Source organism: Stegodyphus dumicola, chromosome 3, assembly GCF_044657685.1.
Source record: "Stegodyphus dumicola isolate Sdum_Otavi_A_Nest chromosome 3, ASM4465768v1".
Lineage (NCBI taxonomy): Eukaryota > Metazoa > Arthropoda > Arachnida > Araneae > Eresidae > Stegodyphus > Stegodyphus dumicola.
The window spans coordinates 162,742,793-162,766,361 of record NC_140770.1 but is presented as its reverse complement, the minus strand read 5'-3'; the positions used below and the strand labels follow the sequence as shown (position 1 = coordinate 162,766,361).

At 32.2% G+C, this 23,569-nt stretch overlaps 1 long non-coding RNA gene across 1 annotated transcript in view; it reads right to left on the bottom strand.

The window, feature by feature from the left end:
* The window catches only part of LOC146998176 (uncharacterized), a 970,620-nt gene that overhangs the window by 598,431 nt on the left and 348,620 nt on the right, over positions 1-23,569 (bottom strand). The window contains exon 2 of the long non-coding RNA XR_015040030.1: positions 8,837-8,903. This is a non-coding gene — a long non-coding RNA (uncharacterized LOC146998176). The remainder of the gene's footprint in view (positions 1-8,836; positions 8,904-23,569) is intronic.

The following is a 23,569-nucleotide window of genomic DNA, read 5'->3' as shown; positions in this document are numbered from 1 at the left end:
TCTCAATCAAGTTCTTAGGGCATAAAGTGAATTGTGATCTCGACTACACTTGTTTCAAAATTTCTTCAGAAGTTCCTACTCGGTAGAAACCTTCCTCTATCACACTCGTTGCAAATGCCAGCATATTGTGAGAATCACCTCATGCCTAGTCGACGTCAGAAACAAGAAATTGCACAGTAATTCCGTAAAAAATAGAGCAACGTTTTTAAATTTATTTTCATTTTTCGGTTATTACACACTTTGCCGGTTTGTCACCTTGGTATGTGCATAGGAAATGCGTGAATTGTCATACACTGCTGGCCAGTTGACAGATACAATAAAATGCCTAGGTATAATATAGAATCCCCCTTTCACACATTGCAGGTAATATCACATTGCAGGTAATATATTTTACATTGCATGTAAATACATTGCAGGTATTTGTATTAAATTTAGAAAGAAAATTAAATTTATGTATATAAACAAGACTTTTATTTTACCTTACAGTGTAGGCATTTGTTATTTTTTTTAAATTATTAGCAGATAATTGGGAAAATTTTATATCTGCTATATATATGTTATCTAATGTGTTATCTATAACATATGTCATATGTGTTATATGTATACATAAAGTGCTATTTGTATATTATAATACTTTTCAAATAATCTTGCTAATAATTTTAAAAATTGCTAAGCATTTTTAGCGAGTGGATTGGATGAGCTTATACATATATTTAATGGAACTATACACAGTTCCGCACCCTGATTAGATATATGTATAGCTTTTTTCTATATTTATTACACTTTTGTTGTTAATTTTCACATTGTTTGAAGCATTTTATGTGGAATTATTGGATTTTGTGGTTTACTGCTATGTGATGTTATTTACATAAAAAAAAAAAAAAAAAAAAAAATCTACAATTTCATTTAAAATATGCCAGTATTTCCTTAATATTATTTTTATTTCCTCAATGTTTAAACATTAATACAACTATTTTTCCTATGTTTACACTTTTTGTGAATTTGAAATTGTCTTTAAGTGAGAGAAACCCATATCATTATTTGCTTTCTCTTATCTTCCATGTGCAGTCTTGAATCTATATATGTATGCATATCTAATATATATATATATATATATATATATATGTAAACAGGTATTAAAAATGAGACAGCCTTATAACTTCAATTCTAATGGGCCGACATGCAAAATTTAATTCGCATTTTTCATGTATCGAAAGCACGACCTAGGATTTGTATTAGATTTATGTATATCATGGTATTTTGAGACAAAATCGTGCTTTTTCTGACACGATAGACTGATTTTTTTTCATATTTCAGTTCTGTGACTCACATTATGACTAAATATTAAATTTTGAAATATTTGTTGAGAAATTTACTGCGAAATTTCAAAATTTATCTTGGCGCAGTTTTTTACAGTCTACGACAAGAATAATTCGCATGGCTAAATTCTTAATTTAGTAACCTAGTTTTCTTTCCCTTTCGTTGTGCACGAGCGGAAAGAAATGAGCTTTGTTCCCTCTTTCAAATAATTGTAAATAAGTGTGTAAACCACATTTGGCGTTATTATCGCTTATAACAAACGTGCCAAATTTCAAATCGTGCTAATATATAAATTCACGTGTATCTTGGAAAAGTTTGAATACAAAACTCTAAATTTTTCAGTTATGCCTAGAAATATTTCTACTTAAAGAGGATGGTAAACATTTGTTGGAACTTTTCATAGGATAGAAGGCGCTGTTGCGCCAAAGGAATTCTGTTTTTTTTCTTACATTATGTAACTGTGGTTCGCCATTGCGATGTATGTGTATTGCTGAGATATATTTGGTGTTTTCATTAAATATAAATGAAAGATATCGTCATGAATTTTTGTATCCAAATCAAGATCAAATTTACCACTGATGCATATTCGTCGAAACAAAATTAGCGTTCGAACAAGAATCGTCAAGTTATTACTAGCCTTTCGAACTACGCATTAGTATCGTTAATCGCTTCGTAACAAGTGGTGCTATCGCCGGGAATTATCGTAATGGTGGGGTGAGTAAATAGTTTGCCGAAAAATTGTTTGATTAGAATATTTTGTAATTGTTGAAGTGGTAAAGTTGTTTGATGTTGTTGATCTTGTTTGGTAAAAATTTACAACTTTAGGTTTCGCATTTACTGAATATTTGCATTGGTATTTGCAAGTAACAAAATTTTGTGCTTTCTTAGAATTAGAATTTGTTGTTAATGCTTGAAGTGTGATTTGTTGTTGAAAATTACAGTTTGTTTTCTTAGAATTCTAGAATTAGAATTTATTGTTAAAGTATTTGAGTGGTAAAATTTGTTGCTAGAAACTGTGAAAATGGCTAAATTGTTAAAGCTTCGAACTAGGCGTGACACACATCGTGAACAAACATTAAAGTTAGTAGAAAAAATAAACATATATTTGAATGAATCAGATATTGACATAGATGTATGTGATTCATATTTAGAACAGATGAATAGTAAAATTGAAATTATTAACATACTAAATAGTGACATTGATGAATTGTTGAAAGAAGAACAAGAAATTAAGGATGAAATTAACACAGTAGGTGAATATAACGAAAAAATAATACCAGTTAAAGTAAAGTTGCAAAACAAAATTAAATCAATAGGAAAAGTTCCATATCAGTCAGGTGAACAAACAGTAAATCCAGAAAATGTTCACGTAGAAAATAAAAATTTGCATTTAGGAAACAGAACTAAACTTCCTAAACTTTCGCTTCCTCGATTCTATGGTGAGCCTTCAGAATATTTAGATTTTTGGAATCAGTTTGAGAATTCTGTACATAATAATTCTAATTTAACTGAGGTTGACAAATTTTGCTATTTAAAGTCGTTATTAGGTGGTAAAGCTCTAGCTAGCATCAAAGGATTCTCAATTACTCCAGAGAATTATAAACAGGCTGTTAAATTAATTTCTGAAACATTTGGCCAAAGAGACATTTTAATAAATGCTCACTTGTCAAATTTATTAAATCTGGCACCTGTAAGAAATGCTTCTAACATTCAGGCTCTTCGTAACCTTTATTTTGAAGCCCAAACTCAAATTAGATGTTTAGAGGAATTAAATGTCAAATCGGAAACATACACAACAATACTGACTAACATAATACTAAAAAATCTGCCAGGAGAATTGACTCTTGAATTTTCGAAGCAAAATATAAATAATTGTCATGATTTACAGGAATTGATGAAGTTTTTACACAACGCTATTAGTGCAAGAGAAAAGGCATTCCGTATTAATTCTAATAATGTATCTTCATATAATAATTTTCATTCTAACCAACACAAACAAAACAATTTTCGAAATCAGAAACGAAACTTTCATCCGAGTCGCAATAATCAACACGCGTCAGTAACAGAATTTATGGCGAAAACTTCCGAAGTTTGTTTATTCTGTGGTCAAGGTCACTGTAAGACTGAATGTGAGAACATGACTGTACAGCAAAAAAGGGATAAATTAATTAAGGAAAGGAGATGTCTGTTATGTTGTAACACAAACTGTTTTGTGAAAAAATGTAATGCTAAACAGTGTTCATTCTGCTTTGGTAGACACGCCAAAGCTATTTGTTTTAAATTTGAAAATTCTAGCAAGTGTAAATCTAATTCAAAACCGGAAGAAGAAAAACCAAAGGAATTGGAAATTCTGCCTCCTATTTCGAATTCAGTTGTAAATGATAGGAATGTGATTTTATTGCAGTGTGTTAGGACAGAAATTGTTGGTCGTAAATCGTCAGGTACAGTTATTGCAATGTTTGATAACGGTAGTGAGAAGAGTTTTATTAAAAGAAATGTATCTATGAAGTTGGGATTAAAATGTCTAGGGTCAGAAACATTAAAGATTTATTCATTTGGAGCAAAGGATCCTAGGTTTCAAACATGTCGCAGAGTTGAAGTGAGATTGCGAAATATTTTAGATGGAAATGAAGTCGTAATACAGGCGTTGGAGACAGATGAAATTTCGAGGGCGGCGATTAATTTGCCGAATGAGCGTACAAGAGCTGAAATAGAAGCCAAGGGATTAACTTTAACGTGGGGTTATAATCAAGCGTCAGATGATAATGAAATTTCCTTGTTAATAGGTATAGGTTTTTATTGGAAGTTGACAAAAGGTTTTGAAAGGTTAAATACGTCTTTGGTAGCTGTAAACACAGAACTTGGATGGTCCTTGCAGGGAAATTGTGGTGATATGAGTAAAACGGCTGCTGTAAACTTAGTTTTAGGTGATCAAAGCACTGTATCAGCTGAACTCAGGCGTTTCTGGGAACTGGAAAGTTTAGGTATTGAAAACAAGGAAGCGGAGTGTTTGACTTTAGTGGAACAGGAGATACTTGATGAATTTAATAATTCTGTTGGGTTCGTAGATGGAAGATATTGTGTAAAGTTGCCGTGGAAACCAGGTATGCAGGAGAAATTAGCAAATAATAGAGAAGTGTCTCGGAAACGTTTCGATGGTCTGGTTAGGAGATTTAGAAATGATACAGCTTTTCATGAGGATTATAAAAAGGTAATTGATGATTATCGTAGGGAAGGTATCATTGAGAATTCGTCGTCAGATACTGAAGTGTCATATTCTGAGCAGTCATTCTACTTACCCCACCACGCTGTCATTCGCGAGGACAAATCTACTAGTCGACTTCGAATCGTGTTTGATGGTTCTTCTCATGAAGGAGGACAACTTTCAATTAATGACTGTTTATTTAAAGGACTAAACTTGTATCCAAATCTATTTGAAATGATTTTAAAGTTTCGACAAAATACAATCGCCTTCACAGCGGATATAAAGCAAGCGTATCTACAAATTTTGATCGATCCTAGTGATAGAAAATTTACTAGATTCTTCTGGACTGATGATATTGGTTCTAATTCATATCAAGAAATGAACTTTAGTCGAGTTTTATTTGGACTAAAACCAAGTCCATATTTATTAGCTGCAACTCTGAAATATCATTTTGATAAATGTAAAGAATTTCCTGATACTTGCAAATTACTGTCAGAATGGTTTTATGTCGACGATTTGATTGGAGGCGAAGAAGACTTGCAAGCGGCTTTGAAAATTACGACTGAAAGTGTAGAGATTCTCAAAAGATGTGGCATGATATTACGAAAATGGAAAACCAATTCCATGGAACTGCGTAAGCTGTGGAAAGATGCTGAGTTCGAAATCGATGAGGAAAAGAGCTCAAGTACAGGACTTGACTCACCATCCAAGGTGTTGGGTCTAGTTTGGGATCCAGATGCGGACAGTATATCTTTTAACGTAAAAGAATTATCAAAATTGGTCAAGAACGGAACTGCTTCGAAAAGGTTTATTCTTCGAGTAGTGGGTCATATTTATGATCCGATCGGATTTCTTGGGCCTTTCATCATAAAGCTGAAGTGCATTCTACAGGAACTGTGGAGTCATGACATAGACTGGGATGATAAACTTCCATCGTCACTGGATCACAAGTGGCAGTTGTGGTGCAGTGAAATCGAACACTTAGAAGATCTTCAGATTCCTAGATGTTATTTTTCAAATTTGAACTGTAAATTTATTTCATTTGAAATTCATTCTTTTTCAGATTCATCTCTTTTAGCCTATGGAACTGTATTGTATTTAAGAGCTACATCTGAATATGGGAGGATAAGTATCAGTTTTATTTGTTCTAAAAGTCGTGTAGCTCCTCTGAAAGGTCTTACATTACCAAGACTGGAATTAATGGGAGCTTTATTGTCCGCAAGATTAGTCCATCAAGTAAGTAAATGTCTTAAATTTAATACTTCTAGTTATTTTTGGACCGACTCGATGATTACATTATGTTGGATTAAGGGACAAGCTAGTAAATACAAAACTTTCGTAAAAAATAGAATAGAAGAAATTCAATCTTTATCAGATACCAATAATTGGGCTCATTGCCCTGGTAAGGATAACCCTGCAGATATCTTGTCCAGAGGAATTTCTGCAGCAAATTTAGCTACAAACCATCTTTGGTGGCAAGGTCCACCATGGCTAAGCCAATCACCTGAATACTGGCCTACTGAAAGAGAGAACTTAAAATCTACAGACGTAGACTTAGAGCTAAAAAAAGAATTTGAAAGTACAGTGCAAAATATCTGTTTGGTAGAAAATTCGAAATTTATTTTAGATTTAAGGAAATATAGTTGTTTGTTAAAAGTACTAAGAGTAACTGCACTAGTTAAACGGTTTGTTAATAAACTTCAAAAACGACAAACGATTGCAAGTCCCCTCACAGCAGAAGAACTTCAAAATGCTGAAATAGACTGGATAAAACATGAGCAAAACATAGAGTTCAACTTAGAATTACAGAACCTTAAAAATGGTAAATCGATTCCTAAAAACTCTCCACTTTCGAATTTAGCCCCATTTTTCGACAGTTGTGGTGTATTGCGCATAAAAGGAAGGTTAGAGCAAGGAGCGTTTACAAAGGATGAAGCTCATCCTATACTTCTTCCTAAGCAGTCTAAATTTAAAGAGTTAATTATTATTCGAGAACATAATAAAATTTTTCATGGTGGAGTTACATTTACGCTAGCCAAATTTAGGTCTAGATTTTGGATTCCACGAGGTAGACAAATTATAAAAAGAGTATTAGGTAACTGCCTAATTTGTCGAAAGTATAAGTTGAAACCAGCTAAACAAATAACTAGTCAACTACCTAAATGTAGAATTACTGAAAACCCTCCTTTTACTGTAACTGGCATAGGTTTCACTGACCCAGTTTTAATAAAATCAGGAAAGGATACGCCTCAAAAGGCTTACATAACATTATTTACATGCAGTGTTACTAGAGCTGTGCACATAGAATTAATCACAAGTATGTCAATAAAAAATTTTATTTTGTCATTAAGGAGATTTTTAGCTAGGAGAGGAAATTGTAAAGTTATCATTTCCGACAATGCTAAGAGCTTTAGAGCCACTAATGAAATTCTTAAAGAATTTGCAAAAATTATAATAGATTCAAAATTGAAAGATTTCATATCAATAAACGGCATAACTTGGCAATATATTGCGCCTCACGCGCCTTGGTGGGGTGGTTTTTATGAAAGGCTTATGAAAAGTATCAAAGATCCTTTGAGAAAGGTTCTCGGAAGGGCTCTTCTTAACTTTGAGGAAATGATGACTATTCTATCAGAAACTGAGTTAGTTTTAAATCATAGACCTCTTACTTATGTCCATAATGAAATAAAAGAGCCAGAAGCTCTTACACCTGCCCATTTCTTGTTTCCAGGGCAAGAAAATATTTCTTATCCTGTACATTTCGCCGACCTTTTCAGGAATGAACCATTGAACAGGCAGATTTTGACTAGGACAAAACTGTATCAAACTAATCTTTTGAAACAAATTTGGAAAAAGTGGAAGGAGAATTATCTCCTCGAATTACGGTCTGCGCATACTTTTCTAAATCCACCTCCTGAAAGGAATCTTAAAAAGGGTGAGGTTGTATTGCTGGAGGGGTCGACGAAATCAAAATTTTTATGGCCTATTGGAATTGTAGAAGAAGTTTATAAAGGTAGAGATGGGTATGCGCGTTCATGTTTGATTCGTACTTCTCAAGGACTTTATCGAAGACCCGTCCAATTAATCTATCCTTTTGAAGTTTAAAGTTATATATATGTTTGTTTCATGTATTGTATTTAATTTGCAATGTAGTTTTCAGTATTAATTTGTGCATATTGGTTTTGATTATATCTAAATATATTATTGATATGTAAATTTAATGTGCTCTTAAAAGAGCACAGGTGGGGTGTGTTGGAACTTTTCATAGGATAGAAGGCGCTGTTGCGCCAAAGGAATTCTGTTTTTTTTCTTACATTATGTAACTGTGGTTCGCCATTGCGATGTATGTGTATTGCTGAGATATATTTGGTGTTTTCATTAAATATAAATGAAAGATATCGTCATGAATTTTTGTATCCAAATCAAGATCAAATTTACCACTGATGCATATTCGTCGAAACAAAATTAGCGTTCGAACAAGAATCGTCAAGTTATTACTAGCCTTTCGAACTACGCATTAGTATCGTTAATCGCTTCGTAACAACATTTGATAAGTTATAATTTACAAATGTTTTCCAAAAATATATAAAAATTACAAAAATTACAAAATTAAAAATAAGTTAGAAAATATCTGCGAATTTTGTTTGGATTGAACTTAAATTTCGAATTGTGAAAGAAGGAATCATGTAAGTTCAATAAAAAATAGGTGTTATCAAATATATACAAAATTAAAAAAACATTGAAGAGCTAAAATGTTGACAACTAATATTTTATAAACTGCCGCCCAGTCGGTATAGTGGTCAAGGAAGCTGACTGCGATGCCGAAGGGCCTGGGTTCGAATCCCGGAGAAGGCATGGTTGTAACTGTCCGTCTTTTCATAGGAAAGGCGATGGCGGCCCACCTTCCATAATAAAGAGACCACCACATCCGGCGTTGTATAGATTAATGGACTGGGTTACATTTGTAATTGTTTACAATCTGCCATTTGAAAAAAAAAAATATTTTAAAAACTACTCGAGCGATTTTTTCAAAACTTAGAAGTTTAGCAAAATTTGACTAATAGAATCGAAAAATGTCGAATGTCATTTCAGAAGACGTCCGATTTTGTGTCAAAATTTCTAGGTTTGAGCTATGCTACATAGAAATTTAATATATATCCCAAGTCCCGCTTTCGAGAAATCAAAAAACAAATTAAATTTCGCCAGTCGGCCTATAGAAGTGTTGTTTTTTGGTGCAGAATGTATCGCTGTACATATGTGTATATATACTTTCTTACTGAAAGTTTAATAATGAAAATAATAAAAACTCACCTTTCCTTTATATTGACAGACACTTCAGACTGCATAAGTATACCTCTCTTTTCTTGACCATCAAAAGCTAAAAGTGAAAAAAATATTCGACTATCATAAGATGTATAGGAAAGTAGAATTGTTAGCATAAAACTAACTAAAATTTTTATCAAGCACTTTTCTGCTTGCATACGTATTAATTTAATGGATACATATCTAAGCATTGTATAGTAATTGATTAATATTTGCTCTTAAAGTATCTTTAGATATCTGTAGTTCTTCTTTTTCTTTTTGTACTTTTTTCTTTCTTTTTTCTTTATTTTGTTCGGAAGAGGATTATATATTCCAAACTAATATTGATCTTTTGTATTTCAGAGGGAAAATACAAAAGATTAAACGCAATTGAAACGCTTAATGTTGCATTTGTATTAAATTTCCACATTGAAATTAGTAAATTTCAAAACGAGTTATCACTATTTTTCCGGAAACACATAATCATGTGATTTTTTAATTTATATATTTTTATTTAAACACATCTACAAAGATTGCTTTGTTGGTGATTGTACTGTGGCAAAGCACATGAGGGTTCTTTCGCTAAGGAAAGAATTAACTTCGTTAAGGATTTTATAATAGAAACTGGCTTTTATTAAATTACACATGGGAAATACCAGGAAAAGGAAATACACATCCAGCCCATTTGCCTTGCTTCGAACCCGCAATGAATTCCACGCATTTCACAGCTTTAACTACTCGAAGACTAATGAGGTACACTTCATGAAATGAAATGCTAACAATGAAGTAAAAATGATGACAACACTAACAAGAAATGAGCTGCATAATCATCATTTTTAAATACTTTTTATGCAACTACTTTTCACCTATTATTCACTTTTCTGAGTTAATCATACAATGTATATTGAAATATATTATGCGGAATCACAGAAAAAGACTGATAGCATTTAAAAAAATAAAACTGCAAAAATTGTTGAACTTATAAAAGTGATTTCAGTAATAAAATAAAATGGAGACTAATTATTGCCTCTGTTGACTCTCTTGATTAATTAAATTTGGAGAGAAATCACCAAAATTCGCCAAACGTTACGCCCATTTTTCAACATTTAGGTGCATTCCGTGTATAAGCAAGTGTGTTTTTTTATTGTTTGCTGAATAAATGTAAGTATTTATATATGTGACTATAAGCGTATCCGGTCCTCATAGCCTCCCAGTAATTTCGAGAAGTGGAAGGCACTAGATTTCTCGGTGGCTGGGGGAAAACTATATAAGACAAGAGACAGCGTCGAGTAGTAAATGCAGTTCAGCATGAGTTCGAAGTATTCAGATATCTCCGTGTTATCTTCGCTCTTTAGATGCGCTTTGCATTACGTTGTGATTAACGATCTTAATGGTTTGAAGTGTGACTGACTGTACTACTCTGTTGTGTTGTGCAGAGCTGTACGAGTGATTTTGTGAAAAGTTCCAGTATTGTGAAGTGTTTCGTTTAGTAAAATAAATTTTATCAAGCTCTCATCGGTTGTGTGTGCATTCAATCTATTTCGAACCCATACGCACGTAAAATCATAAATGAGATGTTCTTAATTTACAGAAGAAGAATATGGATAACCCTTCGCAATGCGCTAGTAATACCAACTTATCCATAACGTCCACGAATTTTCTAATCGCATTATATGTAGTTTCATATTAAATACGCATGAATTTACGTAAAGCAAATGTCTCGCATATATTAAACTTTCTTTAACATAATCTCCAGGAACATCTGAAAATAATACTTCTTAACAAAGATATATATATATATAAACAATAATATATTATATATATATATATATATAAATAAACAATAATATATTATATATATATATATATATATATAAACAAAAGCAGTTAAACTGTCGTAACATTTACGATCTTCCAGAAAAAGTTAAATACTTTTTCTAATTAAAATCGCCATAAAAATTTAGAAGATGTAATCTAAAGCATGATTCAGGAAACATTTATTTGGAAACAGCCTTATGTCAAATTTCGTTCCTTAGATGGAAATGTTTTAAAATTTACTTTTCATCCTGCATTATTTAGTGAGACATCCAGTTTGGTTTTTGAAATATTTATACGAAAGCACTTTTTTTTTCTTTTACCGAGAAAGCTTAAGCTTTCCTGTTTTTACATGGTTTTATGAAAACAGAATTTGAACAGACTTTTTTAACACAGATATAGTTTTTTTAAAACCACAATTTCTCTTATTTTATAAAAATGCATTTTTACGTTTGTTTAACGTTAAAAGAATTATGATGGCTGACATTTTTTGGTGGTATGTAATTCTAAATTACTTTTATGAATTTTTCTCTTTACGCATATTTCAGCTAAAATATGTTTCTAAGCTGACTCGTAGAATTTTATTTAATCGTTTGAAAATTACATAACATTAATACCTAGTTTGAATTTGCATTTAATAAGAATATTAACTAAAACTTCAGATTGAGTAGTGTCTAGCTTGCATGCAATTTATTATGGAAAGCAAACGAAAGGGATTTAATTAGGAGGAGAGATGACCTATTAGAAGACTATCTAAAGTAAATTCATTAGATTGTGGTGTTTAGACTATAATTAAACACTCGAAGGCTATCTGTGACAAAAGGATTGCATCAAACAGTACTCAGACGTCCGTTCAACAATTGTGGCTACTCACTGTATAGTCACTTTTAAATCTCTACATATAATAAAAGAAAAAAGTATGTGTGTCTTTTTCGTTCGTGATGCGCGTAAGTTAATAGACACAGGGCTACGAAATTTGGTATATAGGTGCATCTAGACAAGAGACATCTAGACAAAAAAAAAAAAATCACAGTATTTATTTTTCAAACTTCATCGTTGCTGCCGTCTCGCGTCTCCCTGAGAAGTGATCGCGAGATCTTGCTGGTGAGCGCGTTGACATTCTTACTTATAAAAAGAAGCATATTATCCCCATATATATAACATATAAAGAAAGAAATTTAGAACCAACAACCAATAATAAATAATTTCAGAAAATCCTATAAATGTAGAATTATAATTCTGTAGATGTTAAAAGAAAAATTCAAATAAACCATCACAGAAAAAAACTAAAAATAAATAAAGTAAGAAAGAACATGAAAGAAGAGGAATCCAATTTTAATTTCGATGTATCCTCCTCCTGACGACGTTACGGCGGAGTTAAATGGAGGGAGTTAACTGTCTTCTTTCATGTCTTTTTTTAATTTATTTAATTTTGTTTTTTCTTATGATGGTTTATTTTAATTTTTCTTTTAACGTTTACAGAATTCTAATTCTATATTTATAGAATTTTCTGAAAATTGTTTACTTGAATTTGAATTTTTGTTTTTGTGAAAAACTGGTTACAGGTTTTAAATTTCCTTTCTTTCATGTCTTTGTGGTATTAGTTCGAAATTTATTAATTTTTTGTCTATATATATGTACATACATACATGACCGATTTTTGATTTGAAAATTGATGTGTCCGAAAATGTGAGACAATGAAAAATTAAGCATTAAGAGATTGAGAAATAACAGCCTTTTCAATGTTAGAACTAATATTTCAGATGTGCGATGAAAGTTTAAAAGGTAATGCCAAACTTTATTTATTTTTGATAGATAACATTTATTGATATTCCTTAATCGCTTTATAGATGATAGCATCGTGATATTTGTAAATAAAGACAATAGTTTTCCAGATCCGATAAGATTCTGAATAAACTCAGTATTATTTATATAGAAAAGATATTCAAGAGCAAATCACGACATCTGGGAACAAGATTATATACCAAACTCCTATGCTAAATGACTTCCCATTCTGCTGAGTTGTGGTCACGCTCATGCTGTCATGATAGTGAACTCGGACGCGTTTCTCATGGAATGGCTCCACATACTGGTCAATTTGCGGCCAACACTCAGACAGCGAAATATTTCAAATTATCTTATCTTCTGACTATGAGAAAATCTTGTTATTTGGCAATCTTCCATGGTTAATAACAGTTGATATATAAATATAGAGAGTGCATGCATTTTACTTGTTCGATTAGGAACGAAAATAAAAATATGAATTATATGAGAGGCGTTTCTTGACATGCAAGAGATTACTGTAATGAATTTCATCTAAGAGCAACAATAATGCAATGGATTTATCAATAACTATATGCTTTCTTCAAATTATATAGAATGTTCCAAATGCATCTTATAATTTCGTCACACAGATTTCTAAATACTACTAACATATACTGCTTGAGTAAGCTATTTCTTTAAAAATGTATTTTAAAAACGTTTAAAGGAAAAACTGGTTTTATAGATTTTGAAATACTGATTCTGTAAAATGAAAAACAAAAGTTTAACTCACATGTTGCAAATACTGACTGAGATATTTAATTTCGAGTCGGACATTTTTTTTAGGTTAGACATTTTTTTAAGTATGTAAAGCAAAAAACCAAATGTATCATTTGCCTTGAGAGGGCGGTTGAAAAGGTAATTCAATTACGATTATTCGAGGCTGATGTTCTTTTCCACTGAATGTAATTCAATGATATTGCTTTGAAATTTACTAGTATAAAATATTCTTTAACTTAACAAATTTGTCGTCTCTGGTACACCAAAACATTTTTACACACACAGTTTTTACATTTTTGGATGCTGAATGTATATAAATGGTAATTCCATGCAATTTTATTTACCTTGGAATCATACTTTAATATTCATGAGGCAGAAGGACTGGCTGCATGAATATGTTTGTGATTTTCCCCATGTATACAAGCCACGTGTATACAAGCCACTTGCCTTTAGAAAGTCCTCCACGAATGCATTCCTTAAGTAGATAACTCTAGTGTGCTTTGCCTTAAACTTAATAAACCAAACAAAATTGAATAGTTATGAGAAAAAATCATTAGTTAGACGTTTTTAAAGTTTATACATATTATATCACGAGTTGGATATGTGATACACGAATTCTGTAAGTTTCGTGTATCACATATCCAACTCGTACACGAATTCTGTAAGTTTCGTGTATCACATATCCAACTCGTACACGAATTCTGTAAGTTTTATGACAACAATTTTGAAAAGTCTGTATAGGTTAAACATATTATGGCAGTCTGTAAAAGAATCTATTAGTGTTGTACACCCTTTTACAAACTTGTGCTTTGTTTATAGTTACGTAAAAAATTTGAATATTAGGCTCTTCAATTTGTGTACTACATCTGAATTTTAAGAAAATGTGATCTCTATTTTAAATTTAAATATTTCTGCCAATATTTTTATTACAAGAGTCAAACTATTCGTGCTTCAGCTTTTACCGTGAGTAAAAACTTTTTATAACTAGACCAATATGGAATGGGAAAAATATAGAATGTTAAATTTGGTAATTTTCACAAAATTTCCTTTCTTTTCTTCTTGTTTTATTTATATAATTAGTTATTATATTTTAAGATGCCAAAACATGAATACTTTCCGTGTTTAAAACGTTTTTGTAGCTGCAAATATAAGAGTGAGACCAATGGTTGCGAAAATAAAGACATGGGGAAAACATTTATGGTATATTGTGCACAGGAAAAAAAAAAAAAGAGGGGGGCAGTTCTATATCTCCCGTTCTACTAGGCCTATTGACGAAATTTAATTTGGATTTTGCATGTCTCGAATGCATGACTTAGGAGAGCTCTTAGATTTATTTGTAGCCAAGGTTCTTTAATATACTAAGGTTAGGCCAGGAACGGAAAAAGCGTGCCATTGGTTGCTGGTAGTGACGTCACCCGGGAGACAAGACGCATCGGCCGACGCGTCTGTTACGTGATTTTGGTAATGGAAAAAATGTAAACTAAAGTAAAATGATCATTTTATATGTGGTAGATACACCGGAAATACCAGGTATATACTTTCCGATTAAGTATTTTGTTAAAGAAAATGTTTATTTTATGCACAGAATTCGTACGAATGCTGAAAATAATTGTAAACATTAAATTCTTTTCTTAAAGGAAAGCTTTAGAAAATGAAAAACGATATTTAAGTTAATTAAGGGAGATAAATATTGTAAAACAAGGTATTTTGCAATATTTTTTCGTAGTATTGTTTGCACTAAATAAATCTTGTTGAACAGAACACATGATGGCATAACTGCTAAGACCATGGTAAAAACATAATCAAAAAGCATTATTCTATTTATTTTCATTGCTCATGCACTTTTTTTTAATACAAATGAACTTTGACATTCCATGAGAAATATATGATCGTGATTTTCAGTTTAAATTACATATTCAAGGAAAAATATATATAAAAAGATTTGACTTAACAAATTCATATTTAAATACCATAAAATTCTACAAATTTCTTAATATCCGTCATTATACTTTTAAATAGTATACTTATCACATTCTTTTTAAAGTGAAAAGTCACTTCATACTGATTCACTTCAGATTTTAGCAGAAGTGCATATATTTTCAGCATAATCTAAAAGTACTCTTATAATCCCTTACACTCCCAAGATTTCTATATAACATTTATCCTGACGTGATTATTTGCTATAGTAAATAATCTTCGATATTGGCATCCTATTCTTCCTTCCATATATTAAAAATGGAACAATTAAAATACATTTTCTTACACATATAGGCACAATAATAATAATAATAAACTTGCCCTACATCTTAGTTTCGGCCCACCAGCGGCCGAGCGGTAAAGTCGCTGAACACTGGTAGTTCGGTCCGAATCCCGCGAACGGGCTGGCTGCATGGACGTTTTCGTGGTTTTCCTCATGTGTAACGTGTATACGAGCCAGTTTTCCTGAGAAAGTCCTCCACGAAGGCATCACACCTATTACGCAGATAGCCCTAGTGTGCTTTGCCATAAGTAAATACACCACCACATCTTAATTTCAATTCAGCCTGTACACAAATTAAATATTTTTAATTACTAATGTATTTTTATCAGGTTGTTTCTTAAAATACGTTTGTTATACTCGAAATATGTGTTCAATATTGAATTATTTTTCTTTCTCTTATAATTAAAAACAAGTTATATGGAATCAAAATTAAAACATATGCAGCAGTTAAATAACACTGAACAGAATATCTTACTTACTCTTTCGCTATTTGTATTCTAGCATTATACACAGATTTGTTTTCCTTCAGGTTCAAGCATGTGTAAGTTATATCAATTAAATTACATCACACATACCTGTATGCATCAGTTAAATAACACTGAAGGAAATATGTCACTCACTCATTCGATGTTTGCATCATAGTGTGGTCGAGAAATTGTTCTTTCCTCACGGTGAGGCATGTATCAGTTTACTTAGTTCGCAAAGCTTAACCCAGACGCTGCTTCAATACATAGAATTACGTTAGGGATGTAAAGAAAGTAACCAAAACATGTGAATGAAGTTGGATACGCGAATTTATTAACTAATCATTCAGGTACTCAGTATTGGTAAACATGACACTGAATGTACATATCTCACTACGATGTAAGTCTCATACACAAAATGAAGATTATGATAAAAAATTATTTAAAATGAGAAATTTTTCAATTTAAATGTAAAATAGCAGTAAAATGAAAAATAAATGTAAAATTACATCACAGTTATGTATGAAAACTACATAAATTCATTAAAAAAATAGTTATTTTATCTGGTTGTTATCTAAGAGTGTTTTCCGCCAAAAAAACGTATTAACGTGTATAATTCTGACACAACGCTGGAGCACAATTTGCCACTTCCGCCTAGGTATAATAGCAAATTAACAACACAAATCAAATCAAACTGTTGATGCAACGAAAGTAAACAAACGCCAAGAACTAACGCTGTCACCCACATGACGTCATGCGTATGTGGCATAACTTTCTCCCTGCACTGCGCATCGCTCTTGGCCCCCCCCCTGATTTGTAGCGTTGGGTAAAAGTTTACAATTGGGTGCCCCTTGTTTTTTGGCGATTCTTTTTTGACACCAGGCTCGTCGCCAGGAAGACACAATTTCAAGATGACCGCGACACAAAAACAAAATAAGAAGTCAAAGAATTGCATAAACAACCAAGTTCTATAAGCCCATTTTTTTCTGTTAAATTATTGACTTAATAAAAAAATCTTTTTACGCTCTTCTTACGTTCTCTGTTTTCTAACTGGATATAGCGATAAGTCGCTCAAATTCAGCTAGGGTTTCGCCTTAACCTATATCTACCAAGTAGGAGAGACACTACACCATAAGCAAATCTGAGTGAACAATGAACTCGTTTCATTGCCAATGATGTTTACTTATGTCAACAACAATTATTTGCACACATTTTTAAAAGTTTAGTTGCAGAAGAAGAAGGTAATAATGTTTAATCGCTGAAATCGCTTCGATTAAAATAAAATTTCCGCACATTAATATATTTCCTTGCATCCCATTAAAATTAGCATAAATTTATGAAAACGTTTGCCATGATCTGTTTTTATAGAGCTACCTGAAAAAGTTAGTTTTTATTCAAATGTTTCAAGTTATATGTGAATTTATATATTGGCGCGTTTTGAAATTTGGCATATTCGTTATAAGCGATAATCAAGCCAGATGTTAAGCACTTTGTTTAAATTAATTGTAATAATGAACTATGCACATTTTTCCGTCAGAGCGCAATGAAGGAAAAGGAAAATTGGTTGCCATAAATTAAGAATTTCGCCAAGTGAATTATCCTTAGCGCAAATAAAGGAAGTATGCCAAGATAAATTTTTCCGTCAGTTTCTCACCAAATTTTACAAAATTTAATATTTAGCCATTTTTTTGGTCGTAGAATCGAAATATGGAACATAATCGGTATATCATGTCCGAAAACGTATGATTTTATGTCAAAATGCATATGTTAGAACAACGCTGCGGCTCTAGTGTAGAATTGGGTGCCCCTTCGATTAGCGACAATTTTTTGTAAAATTTTGGCGATGAAATCTCATTTCTGGTTACCATGATAGTTTAACTTTGCTTTAGCCTTCTGATTTTTTTTAAATAAAAATAGATTGGACATGGACAAATTTAAAGCAGTGCGCAATGCCTGGTTTGTGCAATTCTGGGATGTTTTTTAAGTGAAAACAGATCGATGTGTACATGGACACAGAGTTTATGCAATTCTTTGACTTCTTATTTTGTTTTTGTGTCGCGCTCATCTTGAAATTGTGTCTTCCTGGCTACGAGCTTGTTCCTGGCGACTTGTTTGGTTGTGCTTACACAACCAAACAAGTTTTATGGCGTAAATCAAAAGATAGAATTTCAAATTAAAACAGAGTTAGATCTTAAATTAGCCAGTGGCTACAGAGAAGCGAATAACGCAAACGTTGGCTCAAACCTATACCGGCGTGACAAGCGAGATTTGTAAGAATAAAGCAGCGCCGAAGACAGACTGCTGTCGTAGAAATTCAATTAGTATCATGGCCTACAGCATGATGTTGTCTAAAGAACCAAAAACCTCCCTTTAAATACTATCTCTTTCTACCTCATTTCAATACGCGCGATAAAAAAATTAGCATTCTTACAGAAGAACGCAAAGAGAGAATGACAATAATGATACTTACATATGGCTTTATTGGAAAGGTGAGTGGAAACATAGGTAATGATACTAACATAAAATAACTGGTTAAATAAAATAAATAAATACTGTTACGAAATGCCCAGCTGCAGTAAAATAACTTCCTCGCAAAGCAGGGTAAGGTTTGACAGATAGTAGCAAAGAAAGGCAGGGTTGTCAGTTTTGGCGCTAAATCGCCCTTTTGGCGACATTAAAGACAAAATTAGCGATATGCCATAGATGGAGCGAGAATATTCTAGCTAGAATTCTTACAGGTTTTCCCGAAAATGTTCTCGAAGGCAGGTCCAAAGCTATATATACCTGCCTTTGCGCGGAATAGGAGAGTATCTTGAGTAGTATATTGAGTTCATTAGTAGTGTTATTAATTTAAATATAAGCTTGGGAGCGACCGAACTGAGTCGGGAGCTGTACTGTAGTTTTCATGTGAAGCTGTATACACAGCCTGAAGGCTGTGTAGATGATTATTTCAGGTCGTTCATCGTAGTTTTTCGACCACTGTAAACGTGGTTTTGAAACTCTTCTGTGTAATATTGGCCAATTAAATTATGTTTAGATTCTTCATTGAGGGTTGTCATTAATCACTCCAAATCCGCGAACCAGAAGAACGCTACAATAATTTACAACAACAATATTTGTTTTGCATTGTAAACACAAAACAATGACTATTTCTTTTGTAAAATGACAACCAAGCTATCAATATCCGTTTTGCTTTGTAACATTTTTTAATTCATTAATATTTCTCAACATTTATAAACAGTTAAAGAAAAAACTACAAAATAATAATTATCTATCAGATAAATAAGGTTTAGTGATAATCATAAAGTAATTGATTATTAAAATATAAGTAACGCAATTAAAGCATTAATGTTTTAAGGTTTACAGTTATCAGTGTTTGGCAATCATTAGAACGCAAGCAAAGAAGTGAACTAAATAATTCGTACATAAAAAACGAAATGGTACCTTTCAGACAAATTTATCTGAAGTTTCTCACTAAAGTTACGTTGCAAAGATCGAGATTTTATGGTTCATGATATTTTATGACGCAGACATTCAGTGAACATCGTACATTTAGAAGCACATTTTTACTTTCTGTTTAATATCCTATTTTTATTTAACGTTAGCGAAAAGTGAAACATTACCAGAAAGACGATACATTTCGATGCCATAAAAAGAGATACATTTGTTTGATAGGTACTGGTACTAACAAAGTGTATAATAACGTAACCAGCTTCTTTCTTTGCCATTTTTGTTCCTTGGAATATGGAAGAAAGATGTGTTAAAGCTGTGAAGTATGAAAGAAAGTTTTATCAAACTAAATTAATGAAACTTTCAACCTGTACAAATTAACGCAGATACAAATAAACTGCATACGAAATACATTTCACCATTCATCCTTTTGAACTAGATATGAGATGTCTGGTTTTAAAAGCTCAAAATTTTAAAATTTAGTGTAGAACACAATAAATTCAAAATAAATCAGTATGCAATAGAAAATGCTTCCAGAACATAAGTCATGTTTAGCATAGTCTCTTCTCAGCTATACTTATCGAATTTGTTTGTCATGTAAATAGTAGCCGTGTAGCTGAATTTGGATCCACTTGTATATTTTCCTAGATTCCAGTGACTAATTTTGTCCCTAAATTTCTGCGAAATATATAAGGATTAAATAATTTCAGTACAGCGGAAAAGGCCATTTCTAATTCTCCGTGACTGGATATCCATTTGGATCCATTTGGATGAAATACGCATCATTCTTTTTTATAGATCTGTAGGTCCCTGATGTTGTGTAAACGTCCTGAAGTTCCAACTAGGCTGGAAGAGAGTTATCGCTTTAGTCTGAAGGAAATGCCTTAACCTTTAACTGCTGTGAGCGGTCTAAGAGAACGCTTAGGATTTTCTAACCGTCGTTTCCACCTCTAAAAACGGAGAATGGTCCCTGTCTTTTCTTCTACCTTACCAAACCCGTCTCACAAGGTCACATATCCAGTTTCACACTTCTAGCTTTATTATGGTTTCAGTTATCACGTGTTTTACTTTTTAAGCAGTCTGGGAGACCGCTTACAGCAGATGCGTACCAGTTTTAGCGACGATATACATTATTTATGGGATGCTTGTTTTCCGCAAAAGTGATAAAGATGGCTTCACATGTTACAAGAAAACATCCCGTATATCCCACACAAAACAAAATTGAATATCTTGTCAATATTTTTGACGTAGAATACACTGATTCCGAAGAATCCTGTAGTATTCACAGCGAAAACAAAAGTTTCTGCAGATGAATATCATAATTTTTCTAATAACTGTGAATAAAATCACCATTTTTATGGAAAAAAAGCACTTCAAATGAAGCAAAAAAGAACCAAGTCGGGCGATACGAACACCAAAACTGGACAGACTAGTTCAGCTCCCTGGTCTGAAAGATCCTCCGAAAATGGGCTGCATAGCAGAGTCCGAAGATACTTGGAATTTATGTTCATACATATTGTTCCAGTCATATCCTGATGCTACAAAACTGATAAGAATTTTTTTGTATCCTTTTATTAGGTAATCAATTTATTAAACCGTATCTGAAAGTTGGGACAACTTCCGCTTTTTTGCCAAGGGAACTGAAGAATTATAAGAATCCTTGGACAGAAGGAAATTAAGAGAAAAGATTTATCAAATAAAAAAAAAAAGTTAGAAAACAGAAAAACATGTAGACTGTGCCCACCTTGTAAGGAGAGAAAAACAGCATACAAATGCTTGGAATGCAAGGAACCAGTGTGTCTTCCAGTCATATCCAAAATATGTGTTTTGACTGTATATCATCTTATCTCATCTGAGATTCTTATAAACAAAGATATACTAATCTATTATTTATTAATAATTAAATTCACTGTTGTAGAATTATGGTTTAATTGACAGTAATACTTAATAAAATCACATATTTCCATGCATGTTTAATAAAATCTTTGTTCTTTAAAACCTTTGTTCCTTAAAACGAAGCAGTCATATTTTTATATGAACTTAACTGCGTAAAATCAAATGATTTCTGTTTAAAAATATTGATTTAAATGAATTAGAGTTCTATAAATATGCATAAAATATCTATAACACTCCTTAAAAATGGCTTAAAAGTATGTATTTTTACGCGTAAGCGGTCTGTGAGACCGCTCACAGTAATTACGACGAAAAAATTGTCACAGCAGTTAAAAGTTAAGAAGGTTGAAATAAACTTTTAATTTAGTTGTTAAAAAAATAGAAGATAATGCTTGTGCTACAAACGAAACTCCGCTACTTGAGGGTATTTAAATTAACATAAAATAAATTAAAAATCAAATTTAGGCAAACTAGTCTGAGATTTCACGCACAAGAGACTATTTCAGCTGGCTTAAAATAATTACCGGTATGTAGTATTTTAAACGTCGGCTAGCAAGATACTAAAACCGCAAGAACTGTGGCAGAGCTGGTGCTATTACGTAACTGCAAAGCGAAGCTGACAGAAGCTTCAACTGTGAAATATCCAAACCCGCGGTTTTAAATACACAAATACTAATTTGCACTCTGGCGAGACATTACGAAAAGCACAAGTTACAGTAAAGGCTGGACTTATATAAATTTATCTTATATCTTATGACGAATTATAATGAATGAATTACACCAAAAACTTATTTTTGGAGTTTTCATCTCCTTATTAACGCCACCCAGATGGGAAAGTGGATATTGACTCTGACTTCCGTACCGAATGTCCCGAGTTCGTATCCCGGAGAAGGCAGGAATGAAAAATTGTCTATCCCTTTATAAGAGGTAATAGTGGCCGCCTATTAGGTGCTACCATCATAAAATGACCACAACTTCTGGCCTTGTAGTGGCCAAAGCTTAAAATGGCTAGTACCCAAAATAAAATTAAACTTGAATATATCTGAAAGCTTTCAGGTTTTATATTAGGCTCAAAGGAGCGTTTTTTAACGCTTTGTATGTTAGCTTTATTTAATAACTATCATGTTCTTCGAATTTAAATCATAAAATTCAATTCAACAGCAGTATTAGAAAATAATTTAAAAAGAACATATCTTTAGAATTTCCAATACACAATCTCTCGCGTCAGAGATAAATTTTTTTTTCGTTCAATGTTGCTATTGTTCACTTTGAAATCGTTGAGTTTGTTAATCGAAAATTCGTTAAAGTTTTACAAAATATGAGTAATAAAACAAATTTTAAACTTAAGCTTCCAGATGCCCATATTCGAGTGGAGAACTACATTATTCAAAATTTTATGTCTACAGGTACCGTTGTTTTTTCACAGTGTTGTTTTTTCACAGTTGTTTTTTCACATACATTCATGCAAATTCTTCATTATTTAATTTCTTTAAATAAAAAGTGGAGCTCTAATATTTGGTGGCAACAGTTTGAAAAGTGAAACGCGGTTAATGGAGAACCAATGTAAAATGCCGAAACGAAATAACTAGCCCTTCTGAGAAAATTGCTCCTTTCGACTAAAAAAAGACTTCTTTATAACTGTGGACAAAAATCTAGACTTTTGCTGCCTTAATGTCTAGTAGACGTAGTAAATATTTATTTTAGTTAAATATTGTAGAAACATATTTTCGCACTCGTCTAAGTTATTGACATGAATAAGTATATCCATTTCACACATTCGACATCTTCCGTACTAAGTTATATAATCTTTATGCAGGCTGAGTTATTCTGAAATATTCTGCTTATAATTGGAAACACACCAAATACGTGTGTGTATGATACAAATTTCATCATCATTATTCCGGCTCTCGTATTACATAATCTTTAGGCAGGTCACTTTACCTTGAAATATACATTTATACAACTGCAAGCAGGTCTACAGTGTGTTACTAATTTATATCAATTAGTTCTTTTAAAATCTCAGTGAAATACTATTCCAAATATGATTGTATCGTTAAGAATCGTTGCCTTGGCACAGAAGACTCCAGATACTCCAGATAGTGTGTAACTATTAGCAACCGAAGTAAAACAATTCGCGACATCATTTATAATTAAATGAAGATTGCTTTGATGAGGATAACATTAGGAATTTAAAGAAAAACTTTGGACAAGGTACATATATTTTCGAAAACCAGGAGGCAGTTTACATACATTTTTGAGTATTCAGAATGAGAAAACTTAGAAACTTCCTAATTCAAATAAATGGCAGTAATTCGGTAG